This window comes from Artemia franciscana, chromosome 12 (assembly GCF_032884065.1).
Source record: "Artemia franciscana chromosome 12, ASM3288406v1, whole genome shotgun sequence".
Lineage (NCBI taxonomy): Eukaryota > Metazoa > Arthropoda > Branchiopoda > Anostraca > Artemiidae > Artemia > Artemia franciscana.
The window spans coordinates 16,940,488-16,953,077 of NC_088874.1; the positions used below are offsets into that span (position 1 = coordinate 16,940,488).

At 36.0% G+C, this 12,590-nt stretch overlaps 1 protein-coding gene across 1 annotated transcript in view; it reads left to right on the forward strand.

Moving 5' to 3' along the window:
• The first annotated feature begins 1,313 nt into the window (after positions 1-1,313).
• The window catches only part of LOC136033766 (uncharacterized), a 41,717-nt gene continuing 30,440 nt past the window's right edge, over positions 1,314-12,590 (forward strand). Inside the window, exon 1 of the mRNA XM_065714662.1 lies at positions 1,314-1,411. The gene's annotated coding sequence lies outside the window, so the exon portion shown is untranslated. The remainder of the gene's footprint in view (positions 1,412-12,590) is intronic.

A 12,590-nucleotide genomic window follows, 5' to 3' on the forward strand; every position in this document is an offset into this window, starting at 1 on the left:
CTTGAGGATACTTCCCAACTTCAGAAAGACCTTGACCTCCTTAGCGTGTGGGCGAAATCTTGGCTCCTCACTTTCAATGTGTCAAAATGTCATGTTTTACACTTTGGGCACAAGAATATCAATACAAATTACTCTCTTTACGGTCAATTCCTTTCTCCAGTGTTGAAAGAAAGTGACCTAGGAGTATTTGTTGACAATCATCTTAAATTCAGCATTCATGCAAAGAAGACAGCAGCGTCAGCTAGCTCATCACTAGGGCTCATAAACAGAACAATTTCCCCCCGTTCTCCTAAAATTCTGAGCCTTATGTATAAAGGACTTGTTCGGCCAAGGCTTGAGATAGGCATGGTCCTTGCATCCCCCTTTTTCAAAAAAGATGTTAAAATTCTTGAAGATGTCCAGAGAAGACCAACTAAGGTGGTGAGTGGACTGCATGAGCTCCCTTACCCTACAAGGCTATGCAAGCTGAAACTCCCAACTCTGGTTTATAGAAAAAGACGGGGTGATGCCATTCTGGTTCATAAACTTATTAATTCAAAGGCACTTCCTGATCTTCTTCCTCTGGCGTCTCAGGACTCTCGTACAAGGGGACATAACTTGCAGTTATCCAGGCATTTCTCCTCAAAGCGGCAACGCGCCCATTTTCTTACCAACCGTGTTGCCAACCTCTGGAACAAATTACTGCCAGATATTGCCAAACCACAGATAGCTTTAAGAACCGTCTTGGCAATGAATGGCCAACAAAAGAATGGAAGTATAACTGGGAAACACTTAAATCAGCAACATCAAATCACTAGTCAAGTGTACGTATTCAACTATGTATCATGTATTATCAACTCTGGAGTTTCTACAAGGAAAAATCCTTAGATTGCTCCAAGCTGCAACTGAAGGTAATTTTAAGGTAACTCTGTATACATAATAGACGCATTATCATACACTCTCTCACCCATTGCAACATTAAGGGGAGGGAGAAAAGCTCCACTTGGCACCTCCTCATTCATTTTGGACCCACCAATACACCATGATTATGGTATTCAATTCTGCATACATTATAGACGCATTATCATACATTCTCTCAACCATTGCAATATTAAGGGGTGACAGAAAAGCTCCCCCTACCATCCACTCATTTATTTTGGGCCCATCAATAAAAATTTAGAAACAGTTTTATATGTAATTGTATTAATTTCAGCATTTTTTTTCTGAATGAAAGCAACGGGGGTAAGTTCTTTAGTCCACTTCGAGATATTAGTTCAAACCTCCAACCGCATTCTCACATACTTTCCAACCACAGCTTCCACAGCGCAATTTAACTTCCTTTCTTCATTAAAGGCTGATGTTTTAAAAATAGCGAACGTGAGAAACTCGGGAAGAGCCAGGTTTTATATATCTGTTCAATTTATTTAAATAGGTAGGCTTTCACAGGCTCATATTTTTCAGTAAAATTTTTGAAAGTTGTCTTGATATATTGAAAACCTATTTACTTTGCATCAGTTCTATTCACCTTTCACCAGTAGGCTATAATATAGGCAATAGCCCAAAATGTTGGCTAGTAAAGGAAGACTGGTAAAATTCTAGTCAAGATTCTTTTCTTTGTTTAAAAGAAATTAGGTTAAGAAAACAGAACATCCAGTAATGAATTCAGGACCAAAACATACTTTGAGAAGGTAGGCCTATTGCCAAATTTCCATGTTAACCCTCTTCTGATTTCTAAGTCTTAGAAATTTGCCTACTTGACAGGTCTATCTATTCCTATTAAAATTTTGACATAACATCATTTTACCTTATTTTTTAGTTTATGCTTGATTTTTCTCTGGTTTTAGTTCTGAAAATGCAATTCCACTTATTTGAGTAGAATTCTAAACCATATCAATGATTTAATTGTACAAATTTTGGATATGTATTTGCAGATCTTTGAAACTTTGTAAAGGATTGAGTAAAGTTGTGAAGTTGTGCTTCATTTAAGCTGAAGATCTGGGTAAAATTCTAGTTAATTGAATTCTTGCTATCTCAGAAAGGGTTTAGGCTAGGAAAATGAAACTTTCAGGGATGAATCTAAAGACTAAAGTATATCCCAGGAAGGTATTCTGAAGCAACTACCTCCACTCTTTCTCTCTCTAGAGGGCCCTGACCTTTGATGACATTTAAAAATATGTGTGTTATAAAAGTGAAACCTTGCATATAGATCTTCTGCTTAATTGAAGTACAACAAAATTGTGCTCAATTTGATTTTACAAGGTTTTAAAGATATCCAAATACATTTCTTAAATTTTGAAAAAAAACATTGATATGGCTCAAAATTCTACTCAAATAACAGTAATTGCATTTTCAGAACTAAAGGCAGAGAAAAAGCAACTAGTAACTGAAAATTAAGGTAAAATATTGTTTTGTCAAAATTTCAATAGGTATAGACCTGTCACGTAGGCAAATTTCAGGGCCCTCTAGAGAGAGAAGAATTAGAGGTGGGTACTTTAAAATACCTTCCCAGGACATAATTTAGCCTGTAGACCCATCCCTGAAAGTTTCATTTTCCTAACCTAAACCCTTTTTAAGATAGCAAGAAGTCAATTAACTAGAATTTTACCAAGATCTGTTTTACAAGGTCTCACTTTCATAACACCCAAAATTTTAAAGTTCATCAATGGTCACTGCCTTCTAGAGTGAGAAGGACTAGAATTAGGTGCTTAAAATATCTTCCATGGCGATACTTTACTGTGGAGACCCATGCTTGGAAGTTTCATTTTCTAAACCTAACCCCTTTCCTAGATAGCAAAAAGTAGCTAAACTGGAATTGTATCCTTTTCAGTATGGCAGGATTGCCTCAATTTTAGTATAGCTGACAGGCAGACAGTTTGTTATGGTATGTATGAAGACTTTAATATCTGCCATCTCTGTATCCTGGCAGGCACATTGTGGAGTGGTGTTGAGAGTATGGTTTCTAATGGACAATGGTCTGTTGTCACATTAACTTTTCTGCCATATATGAAATGGTGAAAAAATTTATATCTATAAATGATTGCTTATAGTTCTTTTTCAAGCTGTGAGTAATTTTGCTCTGTTTTATTAAATGCTCTGGATGCATAACCAAATATGTTGTCATTTGCTGATATCTCTGCTCCATGGCCATGTTTTGAGGCATCCACTTGTAATTCAATGGCCCTACTTCTGTAATCAAAGTTGCTAATCTGGACCCAATTAAATGCTTGATGTCCATGATGCATTCACAATGCTGCTCTTGTAGAGCAAAAGACTCTTGTTTTAGAAAGTATCTCAGAGGTTTGTTTCTTTGATGACACAAATGAATGCTTGATGTCCTTGATGCATTCACAATGCTGCTCTTGTAGAGCAAAAGATTTGTGTTTTAGTCTGAGGAGATCTGTCTTTTTATGATAAGTCAGGAATGTACCTTGAAAGAAAATTCAAAATTCCAAGTATTGTTTGCAGCTCTTCCTTAGTTTTATGTTTGGGCATATCATTAATGGCTTGGAGCTTCTCAGGGTCTGGCTTGATCCCATCTTTGCTGATCACATAAATAGCAAACCTCTTTCAGACCAAACTGACACTTGCTTCTGTTGAATTTTATATCTGGACACAATTTAATGCTTGATGTCCATGATGTATTCACAATGCTGCTCTTGTATAGCAAAAGATCCTGTTTTAGAAAGTCTCTGAAGGGTTTGTTTTTTGATGATAAGTTAGGAATGTACATAGAAAAAAATTCAACATTCCAAGTAGTGTTTGCAGCTCTTCCTTAGTTTTATGTTTGGGCATATTATTAATGGCTTGTAGCTTCTCAGGGTCTGGCTTAGTACCATCTTTGCTGATCACATAAAATAGCAAACCTTTTTCAGACCAAACTGACACTTGCTTCTGTTGAATTTTATACTGGACTTCCTGGCTCACTTCAGGACTTCTTCAAGCCTACCATCATTTTCTTTTTGAGTTCTTCCATATATTAGGAGATAATCAACTGCAATGCACAGCCCTTGGAGGCTCTCAAATGAATGTTCCATTCTTTGCTGGAACTCATCTTGTGCTGATATCAATCCAAAAGGATACCTTTTCCCATGATATTTGCCATATACTGTGCTAAATGTTGTCAGGTATGATGCCTTTTCAGGCAGTTGAAGTAGCCTGACCATGCATCTAGCTGTGTGAAGTAAACAGCTCCATCCAAGTTACTAATAGTATCATCAAAGGTTGGGATTGGATAGAAGGGTTGTTCAATTGCTTTGTTTAGGTCAACTGGATCAATGCACAGCTGTATGCTTCTGTCTTTCTTTTTGACCATGACCCTAGCATTAACCCAGATAAGTAGATAAGCACATTGCACTTTTTCAGTTTTCTCTGCTAAAGGACCATGGAAAGCATAGCATGGTCTTCAAATTTTGTCCACTTACTGTCCAAATTGTGTGCATCCCAATTGATTGTTGGACATCCATTTTTAGTTTTTACTTCTTACACCATGTATAAGTTGATTTCAATATTTTCTTCTGACCCAAGTACCTATAATAAAAACACACAATAAGCAAGCAAAGCAAAGCACATGGGGTAGCATTAACACTTGCTAGGGGGAAAGCACATGTGGGCTAGGTGGTTAATGCTACATTTGGAAATCCATTTTTGACCCTTTATGGATCCTTAAAGATGATATTTTATTCTATATTTATGGCTAAGAAAGGGTTAAATATTGCTTTCAAACTTTCTATTTGATCATATATCAAATATGCTATTTGGTTTTTTATACACCATCATCACTTGCTTTTCTGCACTAACTGTTGTAATACTGAGCAAATTTTTGCCTTGCAAAAATGCATTCTTTAATGTCACAAAAACAACACTGAAAACAATTTTTTCTTATTTTTATATAATTTTTACAAAAGAAGTGTAGACCAAGCAATGCAAAAATAATTCAATTTGCATATCCAATTGGCTTGTGAATATTCATTGCATGTTGGTTATGTAGCTTTAAAAAACATATTTATACTCAAATATTAAGTTTTAAACCAATTTTTAACTCTTTTCTATCCCCAAAAACTAGTGAAAAATATATCATCTTTATGGGTCCATAAAGGGCTTAAAGTTGAATCTCTGAGTAAAGCAATTATTATGCTGACAAAGAGCATAAAAAAGGCAATGAGTGGTGTGTTCACCTAATTTGTAGCTCAGTATTGGATATATCTCCACCTTTACCCTTCTAACTAGGCGAGTGCTAGGATAGGTACAACTCAAGCCCATTTGTTAACAGTGACCAGAAATAGGTATGGTCAAGTGGACTATTCTTCTATGATATAGAGTAGACACTGCCACATAACATCAATTTCTTATAGAGTATACAAGTTGTTTGGGTATGACAAGCAGCATCAGCATCCTAGATCAACTCCTTTACATATACATTCATATTATTTATTATTTATGAGATGCAGATAATGGGTAGCTCTAGTTGTGTCTTGAAGTTTTGGACTCCCATTCTTTAATGAGTCTCCTTTTAAATAACTTTGGCTGATGTCACATACATTCCCTAACTGTAAAAGTCTAAAGCCTACTACATCATTGGCGTTTTACTTAAAACTATGTGCATCTTGAACAGTCTTTGAAAAAAACTATTAAAATTAAAGTGAATATTCGATATGAAATGATGTTAGTTGCGAAATCTTATCCATTTAAGATTTTATTTCATTTTTATTTCTATTTTCAATGTCATAATAAGTTCAAAAGAAAATATTTGTAATATAGTTTGTTTTCAGTAAATTGCCAATTATGCAGTAGGAATGAGACTTTTACAGATATGGAAGGGGGCAGCAACCCAACAGTCTTGGAAGTAACTACTATTAAACTGACTATTTGATATATAATGTTATCTACAAAATTCTAGATATTTTGATCACATATACAGCAATCATCAACTGTAAAAACACTGATGACAATGACTGTATATGTGATGAAAATATCTGGACTTTTGTACCTGTTTTCACTGGTTGAATAAATGGACTTATTCCTATTTGAACATTTGTTTGTTCATCATAGAAAGACAGTGTGGCCTGGAAAAAAGCATGCCTAATTGAAGGTGTTGTGCTGAGAATAATGATACCAATTGCTGAAAACTCATCAGTTCAAAATTATATTTCTCTATTATTTTTATTTTCAATATTGTAGTAAGTACTGCCCCCTTCCATAACTCTTGAGTCAAAAAACCTACTGCATCATTGACACTTCTTGAGAACTATGTTTGTCTTGAACAGTCTTGGAAAGAACTAATAAAATTAAACTGAATATTTGACATTGCTGAAAACTCATCAGTTCAAGATTTTACTTCACTGTTATATTTATTTCCAATATTTAAAGGATTTCAAAAGAAAATATTTATAATATAATTTGTTTTCAATAAAGTGCCAATGGTGCAGTAAGTTTTAGACTTCTACAGTTAGGGAAGGGGGCAGTTGCCAGACTCTTGTTTATAGTGATTTTTATTAGTTTTAAGCTTGATTTGCATAGGGTGAACATAGACAAGTCTGATCCTTATCGATTTTTATAGCTTCCTTGGATCCCAAAATTGTTTTTGAGTTTCCAGCACAATACAAACTATTTGATGCTTCTCTTGGTCATACTAGTAGTACCATCCACAACCCAGAAAGTTCTAAATTTCCTTGTTTCCATAAGTTACTGCACCAAAGTAGCCCACCTCAGGGGGGGGGGGTCAAACTTACCCCCTAGTCTGGTGTAAATAATAATAATTTATGGTTACCCTCTGCATACAACACAAATGCACTAAAGAGGAGTATAAAAAAGTGAAAAGAAAAACAAAAAGGGCACAAAAAAAGAAAAGAACATGCACAATTCTTGACAACTTCTGACACTTTTTCATTAAAAATAAAATATCCTCAATCAGCTACCAAAGGGTTCTCCTTACGAGATTACGTAATTCTAATGAAGTGTTGTGGGAAGTGTGGGTACTTGAGCTGCCTGTCCCCAGCAGTTTAAGGCCCATAGGCCAGCCGGTACCAATACGGATCTTCAAACTCACTTGTGCTCCTGTCTGCACATTACATATATACAACTGAATCAACCCTTTATCTACTGTCTTCTTCATGCTCTAGTATGTGGATTAAACATCATAGGCTTTCACAGATGGCGACACTAGGCAGTTGATAGAAGGCAAGTCAGTGGAAAATCGATAATTCTGTTGCAGCAGTCGGCAAATCTATGTGACAGTTCGTCCATTTTCTGACAAATCTCAAAAACACCGTACCGTCGCGAAATATAACTATCACGAGTCCAAACGGGGATACTAAGGAAATACTTGCAGAACCTAAAGAACAGCAATCGAATTTGCTTTTTATCAGGTGCAGAGAAAAATTTCCAAACAGGTGTCAAAAACGCGTTTTACGAAAAACACGTTATGTAGCCGGCTATGGGTTTTCTTATCAAACTGGCCCTTTACCCTGGTAAACACCCCTGGGTAAACCCTTTATACGCAGAGATATGCATAGAAAACCATGCAAAACAAAAAATCTTGTTAGTACTTTGTATGTGCCACAGTGGAACATAGGTTTTCTGCCTGCAATGAGGTAATTCCAGCAGTATTGGTCTTACACTGTACATAGACGAAGTCTCTGAGAATGTTTTTTTTTTCAAATTTTTACCATAAATATGAAAAAGGTAACACCATACTTGAAATAATGGAGAAAACTTGTAATTTCAATCAATATAAAACAGTGTTTATTTCTTATTTTAGTTGAATAAAAATTAATTTTTATTGTAAAAAAGAGTATTTCAGTTAGTATGAGATTGAGTTGAGAAAGCAAACTTTTGATCACTTGCATGCCCTAGTGTGTTTCTTGTACAGGTAGATGATATGCCGAGTTCGGAATAATGGTAGAGTGAAGGGGCTAGCTCCAGAGAGCTTCAGTGGTTCAGCAAAGATGTATTCTTCTTCAACTTTGTCAGTATCATCCTTTTTTTGGCCTGTAATATGAACAGTCAGCTAGGCTCAGGCACTGAAGATATTTTATACAAACATGACTTTTGTCAGGAAAATCAAACACCCTTCCAATGTACCAGCCTTGTTGGTCGTATTTGGTATTATATGCTATGCATAATAGCCTACTCATATAGCTGTATTTTTAACTCCCCCCCTCTTCTTTATTCTCACTGCCAACAGTATAACATGTCCATTTGGTCAGTTGAGGAACCAAGTGAGACGTGTGTCGTCACTGGAAAGATCATCTTTCTTTTTCAGTTTTAGCTTAACTGTCCTCTCTTTTACTTTTCATTTTTTTTCTCCAGCTTTTCTTTTTTCTCTTTCTCTCTTTGTTCAAGCACTTTCAAAGTTTCACAGTTGTTATTTCTTTAGCTCCCCAAGCAATTCTCTGCCTACAAGATGTCCTGGATGCTGAGGCATCAAGAGAAGGGTGGTGTGCTAAGTCCAGAAGAAGTTCTTCGAATGATTTCTAATGCATATGAATCTTTTTTTGGACTAATCAACCCTGAAATAGTAATCTGATAAGTTGCAGAAATCACTGTGGTTGTCACTCTTGTTAAATTCTGATCTTTGATTCCTTTGTTTCTACATAATATTTTAACTTGGCTGTATCAAACTTTGCCTTGTCAATCACTTGCAGTTGATACATGCTGGAATAGCGGAACCATAAATTTTTGTTGTTTGAAATGAGTTTTTTTTTTTTTTTTTTTTTTTTTTTTACAGTGAAGGGGTAAGGTAAGTCTCCCAGATCTGACATAAAATTTTCATAAGTTCTTGTTTTGGCAAGATGTCACCTGAGTGTGCTCGTTACCAGTTCACAAGCTTCTGCATATAGGATGATTCGAGTCTTTTGAAAACAACCCTATTAAGGGATTGCAAGGCATGGCAATTGTAGGCTGGCAATTTGAGGATAGTAATGTTATTTTTTGAAGCAAACTCCATAAAGCCAAAGATAAATAAATGGTAGCCATGACTGTCAAGAATAAGAGGTGATTTTCCTTTCACCTGAGACAGGTAAACATTTAAAAACTAGTAATGGAAGAAGTTCACTGTCATCCGTCCTTTCTTAGTAGCTGAAAAAAAAAATGCATCTGGATGGTCTTGGATAGCCATGAAATCAAGGTGTTTTCCCTGAGAAGACTACCAGTAGTGGCAGTCATTCACCTGATGCACTAATACATGCAAGAGCAAATGTGTTATCATGTTTATTGCTACCAGGTCACCGCGTTGCTGGGTATCATTTTGTACCAGCGATTTTAAAGCTGTCAGGATTGCGACAAAACGAAGTTTTGTCCAAGTTGTACCAAATTTCGGATTTGTCCAAGATGTCAAGCTCTTTTGCTGATTTTTTTTTGGCAGGTCTTAAAATCCAAGCAGGATGAAAGGGTCTGCTTGTTGGACAGCCCTCCGGTTTTCAAGTCACTCAGGTTTCTTATGTAGGATGCTGTTTCTTTTCTTAAACACAAACCCTGGCCTTCACCTGGCCAATTGTTTGTAAAATGAGTACTGATTTAGGTCACACTAATATATATTTCAGTATTATGTATATTATGTCTTATTAACATTGTGAATATTTGACAAATACACATAAATCTAGGCAGAATTGCCAAAAATTAGCCACTTGTGTACACGGGGTAAATCCCCCCCCCCGTATCCGAATTTACTCTGTACATGGAAAGCCTAATATTTCAAATTTACCCCCAATTGGGATTCTTTAGGTGCAAGTCCTACACCCCTTGTATCTCCTGAGTAGTTTGAGAATAAAATACTATTACGTAACAGTAATTACCTAAACTACCCTTCTAACTCGTCAGTTATTTAAAATTATTTATTATCTCTCTATTTTTCTGTGTCATTACTTAAAAATTACAATGTCATCACTGAGCCAGGTAAGACGGGTGTGTCTGAGTTGCCCAAGTTTGCCTTATTCAATTTATGTTTTACTCGTTTTACGATTTAATTAATCATTTATTATAGTACCTGTTGTATGTTTGTTTGCTGTGATTGTTTGTTTAATTTCTGTTCATTTTGGGTTTCATTTATTCTCTAATAATAATTTCTGGTTGTTTTGAGATTTAATTATCCTAGAAATTTATTGCTGCTGATCTTAACTTTAATAGGGTCTTTACTTTTCTTTGAAAAACTTCCTTTTAGAAAGTAGGATATCCAAGGCCTGGGGGAGATCTGAGGGCGGGTGGTTGGTGCAGCACCTACTTGCATATATATATATATATATATATATATATATATATATATATATATATATGTATATATATATATATATATATATATATATATATATATATATATATATATATGTATACATATTTATAAACGTGTGAACCACCAAGGATGTGACTAGGGTGTACTTGAGTTTTTGTACTTTTTGCTTAGGTCAAAATTCTAACCTACAAATCTGTTTCGCAAAAAAAGCTCACCAAAATTATAACCAAGAAATCTGTCACGCAAGAAGATAAAAGAAGGAAAATGGTATTATTAAAACCTGTCCTCTTTATCTATTGATAAAACTTAAATAATTCTGAGATCTTGTTTTTGGTCAGAGATCTCCACTTTTAGCATATTGCTCTAAATATGTAATTTCAGATGAAATTTTTCGAGTAAGAATTGTTATCGTTGCAATTTCTTTACTTTCAACCTCTTTTCTATTAAAGCAAGTGTATTGATAATGTGGTTGCCCAGAGCAGTTGAAACTATAACATATTTAAAGTCTATTGAATCCCTTGGAATGTGGTCAAAGCAGACACTCAATACAGGGCGGAATGTAGGAGAAGTGTTCCACATTTTGTAGGTAATAAAGTGGCGACTTTAATCTAGGAATAGTATTGCTGGATGTTATACAGCAGCAAACACTGAGAAAGTGTGTGCAGCACATTAGTTAGTTAAGTGTAGCGAAACCCTGTAAGTTCTATTTCTAAGAAACTCACATTCAGCGGTGTAATTTCGTCAAAATTCTGGAGGGAGGGGAGTAAAGCTAGAGCCCAAATCTAGTGAAAATGACAGTAAAAAATGAAAGATGAGCCATATAGTACCAAATGGGCAAAGGTATACTAAAGAAAACTGACCTTTTCTCTGAATGCTTGAATTATGCAGGTTTATCTTAGTTTTGACAGGATTTTTTGCAGAAACTAAATTTCACCTGGGGGCAAATTGAGATCCAGGGGGAGGCAAACTGAGGTCTAAGGGGGGGAGGGGTAAACTGAAGTCTGGAGGGGACAGTTGCCCCCTCCCTCTGCTGTTGTGGTGACTGTGCCACGTGTGGTAGAGCCGTGCGGTCTACATGATGCTCCGAGACGTGCACCAGGTGCCGGAAAGCGGGTAGCCACTTGAAAAATTGAATTTAGGAAACTTCTAAAGAAAACACAAAGAAACTTTGCAGTCTTTGAAGAATACTTGTATGCGTTTCAATCAAGCTATAAAAGTAGTTAGTCAAACTAATTTGATTGCAATTTATGGCTTTTATCTTGAAAGCATTATGCTTGTCACGTATTACAACTATGAAACAAATTTATACTGGAATTAGTGCTTGTTTACTAATTGCCGCCTAATGGATATTGCGCTGAAAGTGGGTTTCCCTGATGTTTTCTTTCTTTTTCGTTATCTTTTACTGATTATTGATTATTCATCAAACAATTTGTGGTAACAAACTGTCAGTAAGGAGCGACTCGGCCTAGTTGTAGCCAAAACTCCAAAGACGAAGTTTTAATGACCATCGATGCGTCAAAAGAATTGGAATTTTGTGCTGATCCAGAATATATAAAATTCATTAGGTTTAATGTTACCCATCAAAAGCTACGAGCCTTAGAAAACTTGCCTGATTTTCAAAAGAAGGGGAACAGCACTCCCAAAAATTCGAGGAATCTTAATGAAAATGATACTATCAGATTGAGTATATCCGAGAACCTACTGTAGTGGTTTCAAGGTCCTCTCTACAAAAGTGTGGAATTGTATATATTTCGCCAGAAGAAAAACCATGGATGCGTGTTTATTTTTTTTCTCCTGGGTCGTTCACATCGAACCAATGGTCCCAGAAGATCGCAAGAGGAATCGTTCGAATGAAAATTAAGTTTTTAGAGCTCTGTTTTAGTGAACACAACAATTGGAGGGTAACTAGCCCTCTTACATGCCTCTTTTTTCCCCGAAGATTTCTGATCAATATTTTGAGATAGTCAATTGGTTCAGCATAGTTTAAAGGTCCAATAACTTAGCCTTTGGGAATGACATGATCCCCACAAACCCCGGGGAAAGGGCTGTAGCTTACGAATTTGCCAATTATCTACGTATAGGCTAGTAATTGTTATTGGGAAATACACAGAAACTTTTAAGAGGGGAGTTTCCGTAGGAGAAAGGTTTGCGGGGGAAATTTTACACGGGGGAGGAGAATTTTCTGGTGTGATTTGATAAACGGTCAGAAACTAAATATACAAAAAAGCTGTCTTTTCAACTGAGAGTAAGGAGCAACATAAAGCTTAAAACGGACAGGGATTATTCCGTCTATCAGGGGAACTGCCCGTTCCTCATCCCTTGCTTTTTCGGCTAAAGCTTGACTTTTTTCCCAATTCTTTACAAACGACTCCTGACACATAAGGGG